Below are 14,264 nucleotides of genomic sequence, written 5' to 3'. Positions count from 1 at the left end.
GCTCCTTCGCATGCCAGCTGTGTGGCCTTGGACAAGCTTCTCTGTTTTCAGTTATTATTTCATATGTAAACTGGAACTAAAATCACCTCATTTGGTAAATGTGAGGAATAAATTAGATTGTCCATGTGAAAGACTTAGAGTACCTGAAACATTTGAAGCCCTCGAGACATGTTAAATATTTCTATTAATTTAAAGAGTCATGCTAGGACATAGACGTTCTCTTCATGTTGCAGGTGAAAAACCCGAGCCTGACAGGTTAGAGAAATTGCACAAATTTATGTTCATCTGTGGTGGAGCCCGCATTGGCAAACACACATGCTTTATTCCAGAGCCCAAGCTCTTATTTATTTTTATTATTTATTTATTTTTTATTTTTTAGACAGGGTCTCGCTCTGTTGCCTAGGCTGGAGTGCAGTGGTGCGATCTGGGCTCACTGCAAGCTCCGCCTCCCGGGCTCAAGCGATTCTCCTGCCTCAGCCTTCGGAGTAGCTGGGACTACAGGAGCATGCTAGTATTCCCGGCTGATTTTTTTTGTGTTTTAGTAGAGACGGGGTTTTACCATGTTGTCAGACTGGTCTCAAACTCCTGACCTCAAGCCTCCCAAAGTGCTAGGATTACAGGTGTGAGCCACCGTACCTGTCTTCAAGCTTTTTAAAATAACCATATTGTTTTGTTTTAAATTTATATAGAATCACTTATGCCATACTACCTCTTTACATGTCTTTTGCACTTCTTAAAATAGCCAGCTTAGTGGTGCAAATTGATAAAGGTCAGCAAATATGTGTCAATTACATGAGATCATAAATGTGAAAACACCTGGCAAATAGCTTAAAATTTATTCTATTTAATACTATTAAACACCCTCATTGGAAAAGGTCACAACAGCATCATGAATTTGCAATGGTAGGCACGCCTCTTACAGTTATGAATACTATAATGGGAAAATTTAGACAAGTGGTTTTTAGAGTGAGATCAGAGGCAAGGAATGTTGAATTATAAAAGGATGGTAAGTCAGTGGTTTTCAAGTATTATTAGGCATGGAATACTTGTTGGTTGAATTAAATCTTCCTCATAAGTTCAATCATTAATAACATAGGTCAAGGTGAAGTTCTGATTGGAGCTGATGGAGGGACCACATGATCTCTGGCTTTGGTCAGTCCCTTCATCCCTGTGGCACCTCCTCAGGACCTTAAGTGGCTTTAAAAGTGATCCTGCCTTTTATTTTTTACAGTGAAGTAAACAAAACAAAGAGAGGTGAAGTGATTGGTCCAAGATCACAAATTCAGAGCTCAAGAACTTGATTTTTTAATTCTGCCATACTGCCTTAAGGAGACTGCTGGTCACCTATTCTACTTTTCCTTGTCTACATTTTTGTAACTGTTTCTTACAATCGGCATAATGGAGAACAAAAGGCTACTGCTCTCATATCCTTGGTAAGAGAGTACAAATGCAACCACCCACACACCTCAGAAACTACATACTTTGAATTGTTTGGAGGCAGTGAATTACCACTGCAAAAGTTTCCAAAGGAGACCAAGTTTTAAGCATCTTTCATTTGAACAATTACATGCAAAGAAAAAGAATAAAATGAATATTTCAATATCTTTCAAGTGACATAATGCATTTCAAAGATTTTAAGCTTAAAATGGTAGGAATAATAAAGGTTACTGAACTCACATTTTCAGTGGTCTAATTCTGAGAATTGCACTTCACATCAGTAAGCTCTCCTTCATGTCACACTGTAGGAGTCTTAAGGATATACAATGCCTTTAAAAATATATAATTTCAACCTTTATTTTAGATTCAAGGGGTACATGTGCTGCGTTTGTTACCTGGGTGTATTGTCTGGTGCTGAGGTTTGGGGTATGAATGATCCTGTCACCCAGGTAGTGAGCATAGCACCCAATAGGTAGTTTTTCAGCTCCCTTTTCCCTCCCTCCTTTCCCCATCTAGTAGTCCCCAGGGTCTATTGTTGCTATCTTTATGTCCATGAGTACCAAGTGTTTACCTCCCACTTAGAAGTGAGAGCATGCAGCATTTTGTTTCCTGTGCCCATGTTAATTCACTTAGGATAATGGCTTCCAGTTGCATCCATGTTGCTTCAAAGGACATGATTTCATTCTTTTTATGGCTGCATAGTATTCCATGGTGTGTGTGTGTGTATACACACACACATATATGTATATATATACATATATATACCATTTTATACATAAACACACATACACACACACACACACACACACACACACACACCTAGGTTGATTTCATGTCTTTGCTATTTTGAATAGTGCTGCAATAAACATATGAGTGCAAGTGTCTTTTTGGTAGAATGATTTATTTTCTTTGAGATATATACCTGGTAATAGGATTGCTGGGTTGAAAGGTTAATTCTGACTGAAGTTCTTTGAGAAATTTTCAAACTGTTTTCCACAGTGCTTGAACTAATTTACATTCCCACCAACAGTGTATAAGTGTTCCCTTTTCTTTGCAACCTTGCCAGCATATGTTGTTTTTTGATTTTTAATAATAACTATTCTGACTAGTGTGAGATGGTATCTCTTTGTGGTTTTTATTTGCATTGATACACAATGTCTTTAAGGGAAAATATAATATGTGGAATAAAGTCCCAGCCTGGAAAACTCTATAACATCAGGGAAACAATCAGACAAATTGGAATTCATCCAATTCCATCAATAAATGAATATATGATTCATTTTATATTCTACTAGTTTGGCATGAGAGGTGATATAAATGTATACCATTGAAATGGTATATATTCAACAAACAATATTAGGAATAACTACCAGGAACCTAGCACTGGGGATTTAAAAATGAATAGAGTCATGGTTTGGCTTCTGTACTCAAAAAGGGGCTCAGTCTCAGTGATATGGTTTGGATTTGTATCCCTGCCCAAATCTCATGTTGAATTATAATCCCCAATGTTGGAGGAGGGGCCTAGTAGGAGGTGATTAGATTATGGGTTGGATTCCCCCCTTGCTGTTCTCCTGATTCAGTTCTCACAAGATCTTGTTTAAAAGTATGTAGCACACCCCCTTCTCCTTCCTCTAGTTCTGGCCATGTGAAGATGTGCCTCCTTCTCCTTTGCCTTTTGCTGATGGTTGTACATTACCTGAGACCTCCCCAGCCATGCTTCCTCTACAACCTGAGGAAATATGAGCCAACTAAACCTCTTTTCTTTGTGAATTACCCAGTCTCAGGTGTTTCAATATATCTGTGCTGGAGTGGACTAATATACTCAGATTACTTGTGCTAATCTCACATTTTGCACAATTTAGATGAGCTGTTTTGTGGTTTGAGCTGACACTAGGAAGCAGGCTCAGGTTTGGAAGAGAGTTTGTGGACTTGCACAGTGTCAGGGGAGGACAACGTGGAAATGTATGTGGAAAGAGTATGGGAACTTGATTTAGAGGACTAGGCTAATCTCTTCTTGCTTGTATGACTTTGGAGAACATGCCTAGATTGTATGGGCCTTAGTTATCTTATCTGTAAAATGGAACTTATGCTAATATCCATTTTTAAGTTACCATGGAGACTAATTAGATTATGAATAGGAAAGTGCCTTGTAAACTCTTTTAATGCAAACATCATTTGGGACCTTTTCAACCTTGCTTCTCAATGGCTCCTCTGAGCTGCAGCATTGACCCAGATGTGTAATGAAATGTCTTTGTGAACTGCTCCCAAAAGAATTGACTGGCACCAAACATTTCATGTGGTCATGGGGAGGAGTCAAATCAACAACCTCCAACCATTTTAATGTTTTTTTATCCTTCTGCCCTAGATTTTTCCAGGAGCTCCAACTCTTTTGTCATCTGTTACATAAAATATCTCTCCTCACTTTGAGAAGCCTAGGTGCTGAGACAACTTTAAGGTCTTGGGATTCAGCTTCCCTTCCAAGTGTTTTTCAGTAAGTTTTTCCAGTAATATCTCTTTTTTCATCAGCTGAATTCAGTCTATAACACCACAAAGTATTAAAATGTATTTTATTGTTTTGTACTGTTACAATTTTTTATTGTATTAAAAATACATAATATAAAATGTACCATCTTAACCATTTTTAGGTACATAGTTTAGTGTGTTGAGTGTATCCACATTGAGTCTGTTTCACATCGTTGTGAAACATCTCCAGCACTTTTTCCTCTTGCAGAACTGAAACTCTATAGCCATTGAACCACAACTCCCCTTTTCCTCCTCCCCCATTACAATTATTTGAAAAATGTTTTAGGGTAAGAGCAATGCTTGGGGTTGCTATTTGAATAAAGATAATGTGATAAGGCAGGTCATATGAAATGATTTTTAGGAATATGGAAAAATTGTCACGTACTAATTTGAATGAATGAATGACTGAGTAATGAAGGAAACATAATTATTCTTAGTTTGGTCTGTGCTCTCCCCAGAAAGAAATATGAGTGTGAGGTCAAATGTATTCTCCAACACCAGTAATTTTAGAAAGCACAAATCAATCTGGAACCAAATCTTAATGTTATATCCAACTAATAATTGAATTGTGATGAACTTTCCAGTTCCACGTTCATCTTTTCTTTAGACTCAGATGATCTTTGCAGGAATCAAATGATCCTGGGAGTTTTAGATGAGAATTATTTTAGCTGCAAAAGAAATTTACTTCAAAGAGAGGTAGCTAAAAGAGAGAACTTGAGTATCTTGTGAGGCTTTTTCTATGTAATGACTGAGATGCCACCTAACAGCACCGTGTTTTACATGGTCCATGGGATTATGCTCTCTGTAGGAGAGAAAATCTCTCTCAGCTCCCTATAAACTTTTGATAAATGACTGTCACTGGCTATACTTGGATCATGAATGTGCCCCTGGGCCAGTCTTGAAGCATGAGGTACTTTGATTGGACAGTCTGGGTCACATGCCTTCTGTTATGGTGAGGGAGGAAGGAATATGTGATTGACAGTTCTGTCAGGTGAGGACTAAAAAACAGATGTAAACTACAGAGCTTTTGTTTTTTCTTTAAGTCATTCTCTGGGCTGGAGACGATTCACAGGGGCCCAAATCCCTAGAAATTCTGCTCAAGTGCCAGGATACTGATGTATTCCCTAGTTTGCTTTGTGAAGGTCACCAGCTCTGTTTTTAATTTTAAAAAAATGATGAGCCTTTGAAAGATAATTATTTTAAAAGATGATGACTATTATCATTACTATTATTATTTATAAATTTGAGTTTCTATTTTAAACACATCAATGGCAGTGTTTCCTCAAGTTGTAAAACTCTAGTTTTGTGGTGTCCCTAAAATTTTACAGTGTTAGTACCTAAAATTGTCTCTTGAGTAATCTACACTTATGAGGAAGATATTATAGGTTTGAAAAAACACCTTTGATTTGTGGCTCTAGAAATATCCTGAAAACTTTCTAAAATATTCTCTAAATTATCCGTGCCTGGCCTACTATGCCTCTAAGGTCCAGCAAGTGTTAACTCTCACACCTCACCCCTAGTCCAGTAGCTCAGACAGTGAGAGCTTCAGCAGGTAGGATAAAATAGCCCCAGTTAGGTTTTTGCCTCTCTACTTGTTGATTGTGCTATATATACTTGAAAGAGTCTTGCTCTGTCACCCAGGCTGGAGTGCAGTGGCACGATCTCGTCTCACTGCAATCTCTCTCTGCCTTGTGGGTTCAAGCCATCCTCCCACCTCAGCCTCCTGAGTAGCTGGGACTACAGGTGTCCACCACCACACCTGGCTAATTTTTCTATTTTTTGGTAGACATGGGGTTTCTCCATGTTGGCCAGGCTGGTCTCCAACTTCTCGCCTCAAGTGATCTGCCTGCCTTGGCCTCCCAAAGTGCTGGGCTTACAGGAGTGAGCCACTGCGCTAGGCCTTTGCTTCATATTGTTAGTCCTAACTCTGACATCTGAATTCAGATTTGCAGTTCCTTCTGTTCCAATGGGCTCATTAGAAATTCAAGATTAGTTACCTGGGGGACCAATTAATCCAATTGTAGAGCTCCACGCTGCTCAGGCCATTGACATGCAGTTTCATCTGAAGTGAAGTAGTTACGAGCTTCTTCTAGCTCCCTAGATACAGACCTGGGGAAGTCAAGCTTTGGTAGAAATGATGGTAGGATATTATGTATATTTGCCATGGTGCAGGGAAGAGTATGGTCTTTGGGTATAGTGAATCACAATCACAAGGGTACATGTAGAGGGATTTTCACTGAGACATTGTTTTTAATAGTGAAAGCTTCAAAACAATTGAACTCTCCAATGAGAGAAGATTGGTTCAATAAATTATGGTAGTATTCACACAACAAAATCATTAGTGTAAGTAAAAAAATAAAAAATGAGGAAGCAGACATGTTTATGTATGTATTCATCAATATAAAAATATATGATTGGGTTATTTATTAACTTACATAGTTAATCAGTTGATATGTATGGTATAATTTCATTTTTTTTGACTAGTGTATCTTTTGTCATTTTATAGCTCCCCTCCGCAGCTGCCCCCTACCCTTCCCTTCAATGACGTTGTTTGCAGGCTTCAGGGGGACCAGGGAACAAAGCTGGGGCCTGGCAGCCCCACTCTGCTGCCAGCCAGGCAGAACTAGTCACAATGACAAATTATCACAACAATTAGCGCCTGTACTTGGGGGATCTGCAAATTGAGGCGGCTCCAGCTCCTCATTGTAAGGGCGTCTATTTGGTGATGACTTTGCTCTGGAGACGATGCTATTCCTTCAGCCTGAGGGAATTGATGTTGATGAACCCGGTGGCATCAATTGGCTCATAATCACCCTGCACGTTCATGCTCACCAGCTCCTCGTTGTAGAGAGACAGTGGGGACTCCCGGCCAGGGATGTACACCTGGCCCTTCAGTAGGGACACCTGGCCCTTGAGTACGGACACCTGCACTTTCCCTTCCACTCGCTCCTGGGACTTGGTGATGCAGTGGCGGACAAACTCACACTCAGGGCTGTGCCAGAAAGCCAGAAACCAGTATACACTAGCTCAGTAAATTTCAAGCCCAGGCTTTGTTTGATTTTGTGCACTTCCCGGTCCACAGTGAAGGCCTTGGTGTCTAAATGAGCGTGGTAAAGGATGGTACCTGCTGGGGCCCCGTGGATACCTCGGGACTTCATTCCAATGAAGCGGTTCTCCACGATGACAGTGCCCACGCCATGCTTGCCCGCGACTTTGTTCAGGTACATGAAGAGCTCCAAGGCGGTCTGGAGGGTGGCACTATCCTTGACGTTGGTCACCTTCATGGAGACCCCTTTTCTGAACTCGATCTCGAGAATGTCAGGGATTTTGGGGGCTTTGGCCTGGTCCTGGGTCTTTGTGTAGAGACCTGGAGGCGCTTGGTTCTTGGGATTCTCCAGGATTCCAGCCTCGTAGCTGATGTGCATGAGGTTCTCGTCCATGTTCCACGGGTTCTTGGGAGTGGCCGGGATGGGAATCCCGCGTTGCTTTGAGTATTCCATCAGGTCATTGTGGCCCTTGAACTGGTTGTAGAATTCGGGCATTATTCAGGGAGCAATGACCTTTATCTGTGGGGGCCAGTGAGTAGCAGTGAGCTCAAACCGGAGCTGATCATTCCCCTTTCCCATGGTGCCGTGGTACACATACTTGGCTCCCTCCCGCTGGGCGACTTCCACTTGTTTGCAGGCGATGCAGGGCCTGGCTAGAGAGGTGCCCAGGAGGTAGCAGTCCTCATACAGTGTGCTGGACTGGATGGCCGGCCAGATGAACTCCTCCACAAACTCCCTGCTGACATCCTCAATGAACACATTTTTGGCCCCAGGCTTCAGTCTTCTTCCTGGCTTCCTGGAAGTCTTCCTTCTGGCCAGTGTTGGCCAGGTAAGCAATGACGTCATAGCCTTGTTCCTTCAGCCACACAAGGATGCAGGAGGTGTCCAGGCCGCCACTGTAGGCCAGAACCATGGAGCCTTTGCTGGACATACTGTCTGGAGTCTGTCTGGACACACATACTGTCTGGACACAGAGTGCAGTGAACCGCTCGGGCAGCCGTGGCAGGCGACAGAGCAGGATAATTTCATTTTTATGCAAATAAATGGGTTTATTTATTTGTGCGTATTTTTAGAGATTAGAGGTGAGAATTTGGTATTGCTGTAATGGTATTATGGTCAGGGATGCAAGGCTGTGAAGATTCTGTCATGCTGATCATGTGTCTTTCTCAGGGTGTTGCCAGCCAAGCAAGTGATGCTCAAGGAATGATAGGAGATGGTATTGTTTATTAGTAACTGGATAAACACCTAGTTCACCTTGTGACCTTTCTCTTAAAAGATGGATAGAAGAGCATGGTTATATCCAGAGACTTTTACTTTAAGTGAAGCCTCCTGCGTCCAGGATGGCTGGATAAACAGAGTATGCCCCTGCCTATTTAATTATAGTTACAGAGTAGATGGGACACACACACACACGAACAACTCTCTTTGTATTCCTTGGTTTTCTTATCACCGAGTCACAGAAAGAAGTGAGCCAAAGGAGGACTTGGGGTCTTTAAGGAATAATAACTTGGTCCACTGGTTAAATATGGCCCAGTGGTCATTCTGAACTCTGGCCTATCAAATGACAAATGATCTCCTCCTAAGAGATGTTCCAGTAGGGGTATTAGTTGGGAGAGAAGCAGAAGGGTACATGCATTTTTCTCAGAGTATGCAGGTGTAGAAGAAAGACTGAAACCATTTGCATCAAAATGCCATAGTACTTTTTTTAATGGGCGGTGGGATCACAGCTGATTATAATTTGTATAAATTATTGATTGTCTATACTTTCTAAGTTTCTTCAGTGAACATAGATGTCTTGTATAATAAAAAGCCATTCATAAAAATTCAGCTTTAGTGTCATTTTAAGTAAACACTCCCACCTTCCATAACTAAACTCTCATATTTACGTCAGCATGACAGTTTGCCTCGAATCATCTAGTGGCACTCTGAAGAGGTAAGCTCCTTCCTTTTCCAACAGGAAAGTTCCTTTAGCACATTGTTCAGATAAGGCTTAAGTGAGATCTTATGAGCTTTGATTGGAACCTTTGCTGAATGGCTGTAATGCTGCTGTCCTGATGTGCCTGAGATGTGAGCACATACAAGGAAAATTATAACTTGATTGGAAACTTCAGGAGAAGCCACTGGGAGAAAGCAGCAAACCAATAATAATGATAATAAAAGTTCACGCTGAGCTAGGGCTTGCTGTGTAGCAGGGCCTGGTAAAAGCTCTACTTAACCAATTTGGTCCCCACGACTCCATTAATTAGAAACTATTATAATCCTCATTTTGCAGAACAATCTCCAAGGGGTTAAAGGATTTGTTAAAGCTCACTAAGCTCAGAATTGGCTGAGGGGAAATCCAAACCCAAGCATCTGTTGCCAGTGTCCAGGCATCAACCCCTCTGCAGTATAAGGCTGGCTGCAGGTGGGACTCCTCATTCCATAGCTAACTCCTACTTGCTTTTCAGGTTAACCATGACACCATCAGTTCAGCTCGGGGACTCCCAAATTTTATTCCATAGTATCTACGGCACTTGTCATACTGAGTTGTGATTTTTTAAAAATAGTCTATTCCCTCTGCTAGGCTGTGAGATCTTTGAAGATGCAAGTGGTGACTTGGGATTGTCTCCCAGGCAATTATGTCATTGACTGACTCCTAGATGGTGCTCAATTAATATTGGGTAAATATTTAATCAGCTGGGCATGGTGGGCACATCAACTTCGCAAATTGCAAAATTCCACTGAATCAAAAGTAGAAATTGAAAATATATCTAAAGGATTATCTAGATAGTGTCGAATCAGGACAGAAGGTGGTTCATTGAGTTGCCCATATGCATGGTTCTGGATTTGGTTATGGGCAGAATTAACTAGGTGTAATCTCTACTTTTTAAGAATTTATAGTCCAAGGATGCAGGTATGAAATTACCATTATACCTATCAGGACAACAGTGTTTTTGCTCTGGGTTGAATATCATGCTTTGTATTTTGTGGAATAGAGAAAAAACACAGCCACAATGTTAAAAAAATTTATAATTATTGAGTCAAAAACTATACTCGTTGCTTTTGTTTTTCTTTATAATTCTCTGTAGTATACACAGATAAATTTGTGATTCTGTGCTTATAGTTAGCACTTCTCATCAGCAATTTTGATAGTTTTATTTTTATTTAAGTGCATTACATATCTTGTCTTAGTCTTCGCAGCAGCACTCTGAGGAAGACACTACTTCATCGTTATTTTATTGGTGTGATTCCAGAGTTTGAGGAGCAAAAAACACAATTCAATTTTAATGATTTTAATGATTTTAATCATTTTATCTGAAAAAGTAATAAAATAATATTTTAGAATTTTATTTTGAAAAAAACAAGATAAAAATGTTTCAGTGCATTCCAAATCCAACATAGCAACTTACTATTAACAAGTACTTTACTCAATTTTGCTTTTTCAAGTTAAACTGTCTGACCTTGTTGCTAAGCACCAGAAGGAAGAATCAGAAGGGAAGTATTTCTTGGAGGAGATGGCTTAGAGTTGGTCTTTGCAAGATTAAAAATAAAAAAAAGTTTAATGTTTCTTAAAAGTGATTTTATTTTCAAGTCAAAAAATGTCTACAATTGTGCATTTTTTTGTTCTGTGTTGCTGAGTAGTCTGCAGATGGGCAGAGGATTCTGTGCAGAGGGACCGATTTGTGCAAATACTACAATGTTTATTATTTTTAGAGGTTGTACTCCATCACTGAGAATTAGGATGTTAATTTGATAACTAAGGGACTCTCTCAATAATCTTCTATTTACACCTAATATGTGGTGTTATATTTCTAAACTTAAAGACAAGACAGGTGGGGAAATTATAGTTAGTGACTGTCAGTTGGAGGAAGTAAAAAAATGGAAACACATACAAAGTTTATTACAAGAGATCATTGAAAATTCTGAGGCAATGTAGTGGCATGCTGTCTTCTCCAGATTTTTCTTTAAAAAAAAATACTTGAAGATATATAAAGTTTTCAACAGTACTGGGAATGAATAAGAGTGTACTATAAATTAACATTTGAGAGTTCTCAGGAATTGAAAAACTGACTGGATTAGATTGAGAAACACTTTCCTAGGCTATGCATGCTGATTCCTTTGCATGAGAAGGGTTTGACTCATTTTATCTACCTTCTTCCAGCCCAAGAACAAAAAGGCTGTACTTGTCAAGCAGGTCACCCCCATACTGCACAGGAAATATTTTCTGAAGTAGAAAAGGTCTTATACCAGTGTCCCAGTGTTTCACCTCCCGCTCTAAACCAAGAAAACAAATCGTCTCTTCCTGCACTGATTTTAGCTTTTAGTACACAAAAACAAGGGAAAAGAGGATGTGAATTAATTCCTTGCATCCCAGGATATGCATTTTATTGCCTAACATGGAGAATTCAACAGCAAAAACAGAATATTTTAACATATTTCAGCAGAGCCACAAGGCATAAATGCTTGCTGCACACCATAAATTGGATTAAGGATATACTCATTACTATGTTTCTAAGTTTAAATTTGAGATAAGCCATCTAATGCCCCAAATGACCAATAAAGAGATGCTTAAGGACACACAGTTTACCATGTCTGTTGGCAATGCTAGACCTAAAGAGATCTCAACTCAGTCAGACATAAATATAAGCAAATAAGCAATGAAAAGCAAAATTGGGTCTATAAAATATTCTATAGCACCAAAAAGTTATGTTAATCTGAAGGCTCAAAGGAAAAATATGCCTCTAAAAATTATTTGTGACAAGAAGTAGCAGAATAGCTAGATAATATCTGTTTGGTGTTCTCAGTAAAAGATATGAAGGCATGACCTTTATGAAGCATGAGCAACTAATAAAGAGAAAATGGTATGGGATAAAGAACAGCATGACAGAAGGTAGTTGTCATGCGATAAAGAATGGAAAGAATTTCAATACATAAGGGCAAAACTAAATTATCTATAGGAAGAAAAATTGGCTCTCTAGAAAATTTGTCATGGAGATGAAGAAAAATGTTCAAAAGTTTCAGAGACTTAAAGAGAAAAAGAATATAAAGAAAAAGCAAGAAAGCAAAACAATAGCAAATATTGAGAAATGGAGAGTCAACCTATGAATTTTAAGTATTCCTAAATAAGATCAAAATTTTGTGTCTATAAAAATTCCCCTGATACATATAATTCTTATTATAGATATATAAAATGCTCCTGATATGTATATTCTATATCTATTTGCTGTATTTTAATGCTTCTGATATATACCAGAATTTATATGTATATATTTTAATATGTTCTGATATATCTGATGAAATATATCAGATATAGCAGGATATATTAATATATTCTTAAAAAGCATAATTACAGAAATAAGCAATATATTCTGATATATACTTATATATGTTTTTTATATATCAGAATATATTTTACTAGCTATTGATGCTTCTGGCATATATATTCTGATATATATAAGAAGTATTAATATTCAGTAAAATAGATATAAAGTTTTCAGCTAACTCTATAAATTATTAATATAAAGGGTCACTGTGTTCTAGGTGATATTAATGGTAATACATCTGTAGGCATCATGGAAGGTATTTTAAACTTCAAGGATAATGAAAATTCATGAGCAACAAGGTGGAAAGTAAGATGCAGTTTTTGTTCAAACGGACCCCAAGTGGGTTGACTTCACACTATTAAAATATGAATGCCAATAAAAAATGAGACATCATGAACAGAAAATACCCAGTAGAGCTACCATTCATGTTAAGATATTAAGGCAACAGCTAGATTTTTTTTTTTCAAAAATGCAAAGCCTCAGAATATGTCTGTTATGTAAATGGTATGAAAAAAATAATTACTCAAAGGCGTTCTTTAGTGAATTGAGAGATTAATAATTCAAAACTGTATTTTTTTAAAGAATAGATAGGCCATTAGGTGAATTTTGAAACAGTATAACTATAGAGCTTAGAATAAAAAATACTTTAGTGTAACAAAGCAAAATATAAATGTTAAAAATTATTAAAAGGCATAATTATATAAATAAGCAATATTATAATACTAGTCTGGATTTTGAGCAATTGATTACAGGCACTTTTGGTTCCAGTCACAATGGAGTAGCTAGTATTAGATTTAATCTCCCGTTGTTAACAACTATAAACTGGAAAACATACATGAAACAAGAGTTTCAGGCATTGCACACTGCATGGAGTTGAAATCTTTGAGTGAAGCATTCAAGGTAAGGTCTACATTCACTCAGGTTTTCTGTTAGGGGCATTTCCCAGAGTTTAATGGTGATATGCCACTCAGGCAGAGAATCTTAGCCTCTCTGGACAGAGGAATTAGAGAGGGGAGTTTATGTTTGCTAAAACAGCAGCTGAATTGAAAGGGCGGAGTACCAGAGAAAAAGAGCTGCAAAGGAGATTCAGAAATTCGTGTAGGCATTCCTCTTAGGGTCTTGACCAAATCCTAAAGTGTGCAGAGGCAGGATAAGACTGCTGAACAAGGCCTATAGGGCTAGCAGAGAATTGCTGTTGAGGTAGAAGAGAGGTTGCATAATGCTAAGGAGGTACTGGAGCCGGAGTAGGGTGATCTTAGTGTACATCCTGATCAAATTTAAGACCTCAGGGAAATAGTTTTCAGAGTAGGTGCTGCATCCTAGGAATAATGGCTTTTAACAAACATGGAGGTCATTAGGTATTTAGGAGTAAATTCAAACTAAACCAAATCCTCAAAAAACCTAAAATCAGATACTTATAGGATCAAAGTGATTCACCAGTAATTTATTATCTGTTAGACAAAATATAGCCCTTATTGAAGGAAGATGAAATAATCCAGAATCTACATAGTATTCTATCTACTAGATACGTAAAGAAGAAGGAGATTGTGGCACATAACCAAGACAAAAATCAGTCAGTAGAAGAAGGCCCAGAGATGTTGAAGTGTAGAAATTTGTAAAGACTTTAAATTACCATTATAAAAATATTATTTATAGCAGCATGATTTATAATCCTTTCCAACCTAGGTGTCCATCACTGACAGACTGGATTAAGAAAATGTGGCACATATACACCATGGAATACTGTGCAGCCATAAAAAAGGATGAGTTCATGTCCTTTGTAGGGACATGGATGCAGCTGGAAACCATCATTCTCAGAAAACTATCGCAAGAACAGAAAACCAAACACTACATGTTCTCACGCGTAGGTGGGAAATGAACAATGAGAACACTTAGACACAGGAAGGGGAACATGACACACTGCGGCCTGTCATGGGGTGCGGGGAGAGGGGAG

The 14,264-nt window shown here is 38.7% G+C and overlaps 1 pseudogene; it reads right to left on the bottom strand.

Annotated features, from left to right (window-relative positions):
- Positions 1-6,675: 6,675 nt before the first annotated feature.
- LOC117080931 lies at positions 6,676-7,938 on the bottom strand (annotated as a pseudogene).
- Between the last annotated feature and the right edge of the window lie 6,326 nt (positions 7,939-14,264).

The sequence above is a fragment of the Trachypithecus francoisi genome, unplaced genomic scaffold (genome assembly GCF_009764315.1).
Source record: "Trachypithecus francoisi isolate TF-2019V2 unplaced genomic scaffold, Tfra_2.0 Lachesis_group8, whole genome shotgun sequence".
Classification (NCBI taxonomy): Eukaryota; Metazoa; Chordata; class Mammalia; order Primates; family Cercopithecidae; genus Trachypithecus; species Trachypithecus francoisi.
The sequence above is the reverse complement of the archived record's forward strand: the minus strand, read 5'-3'. Positions and strand labels throughout refer to the sequence as shown.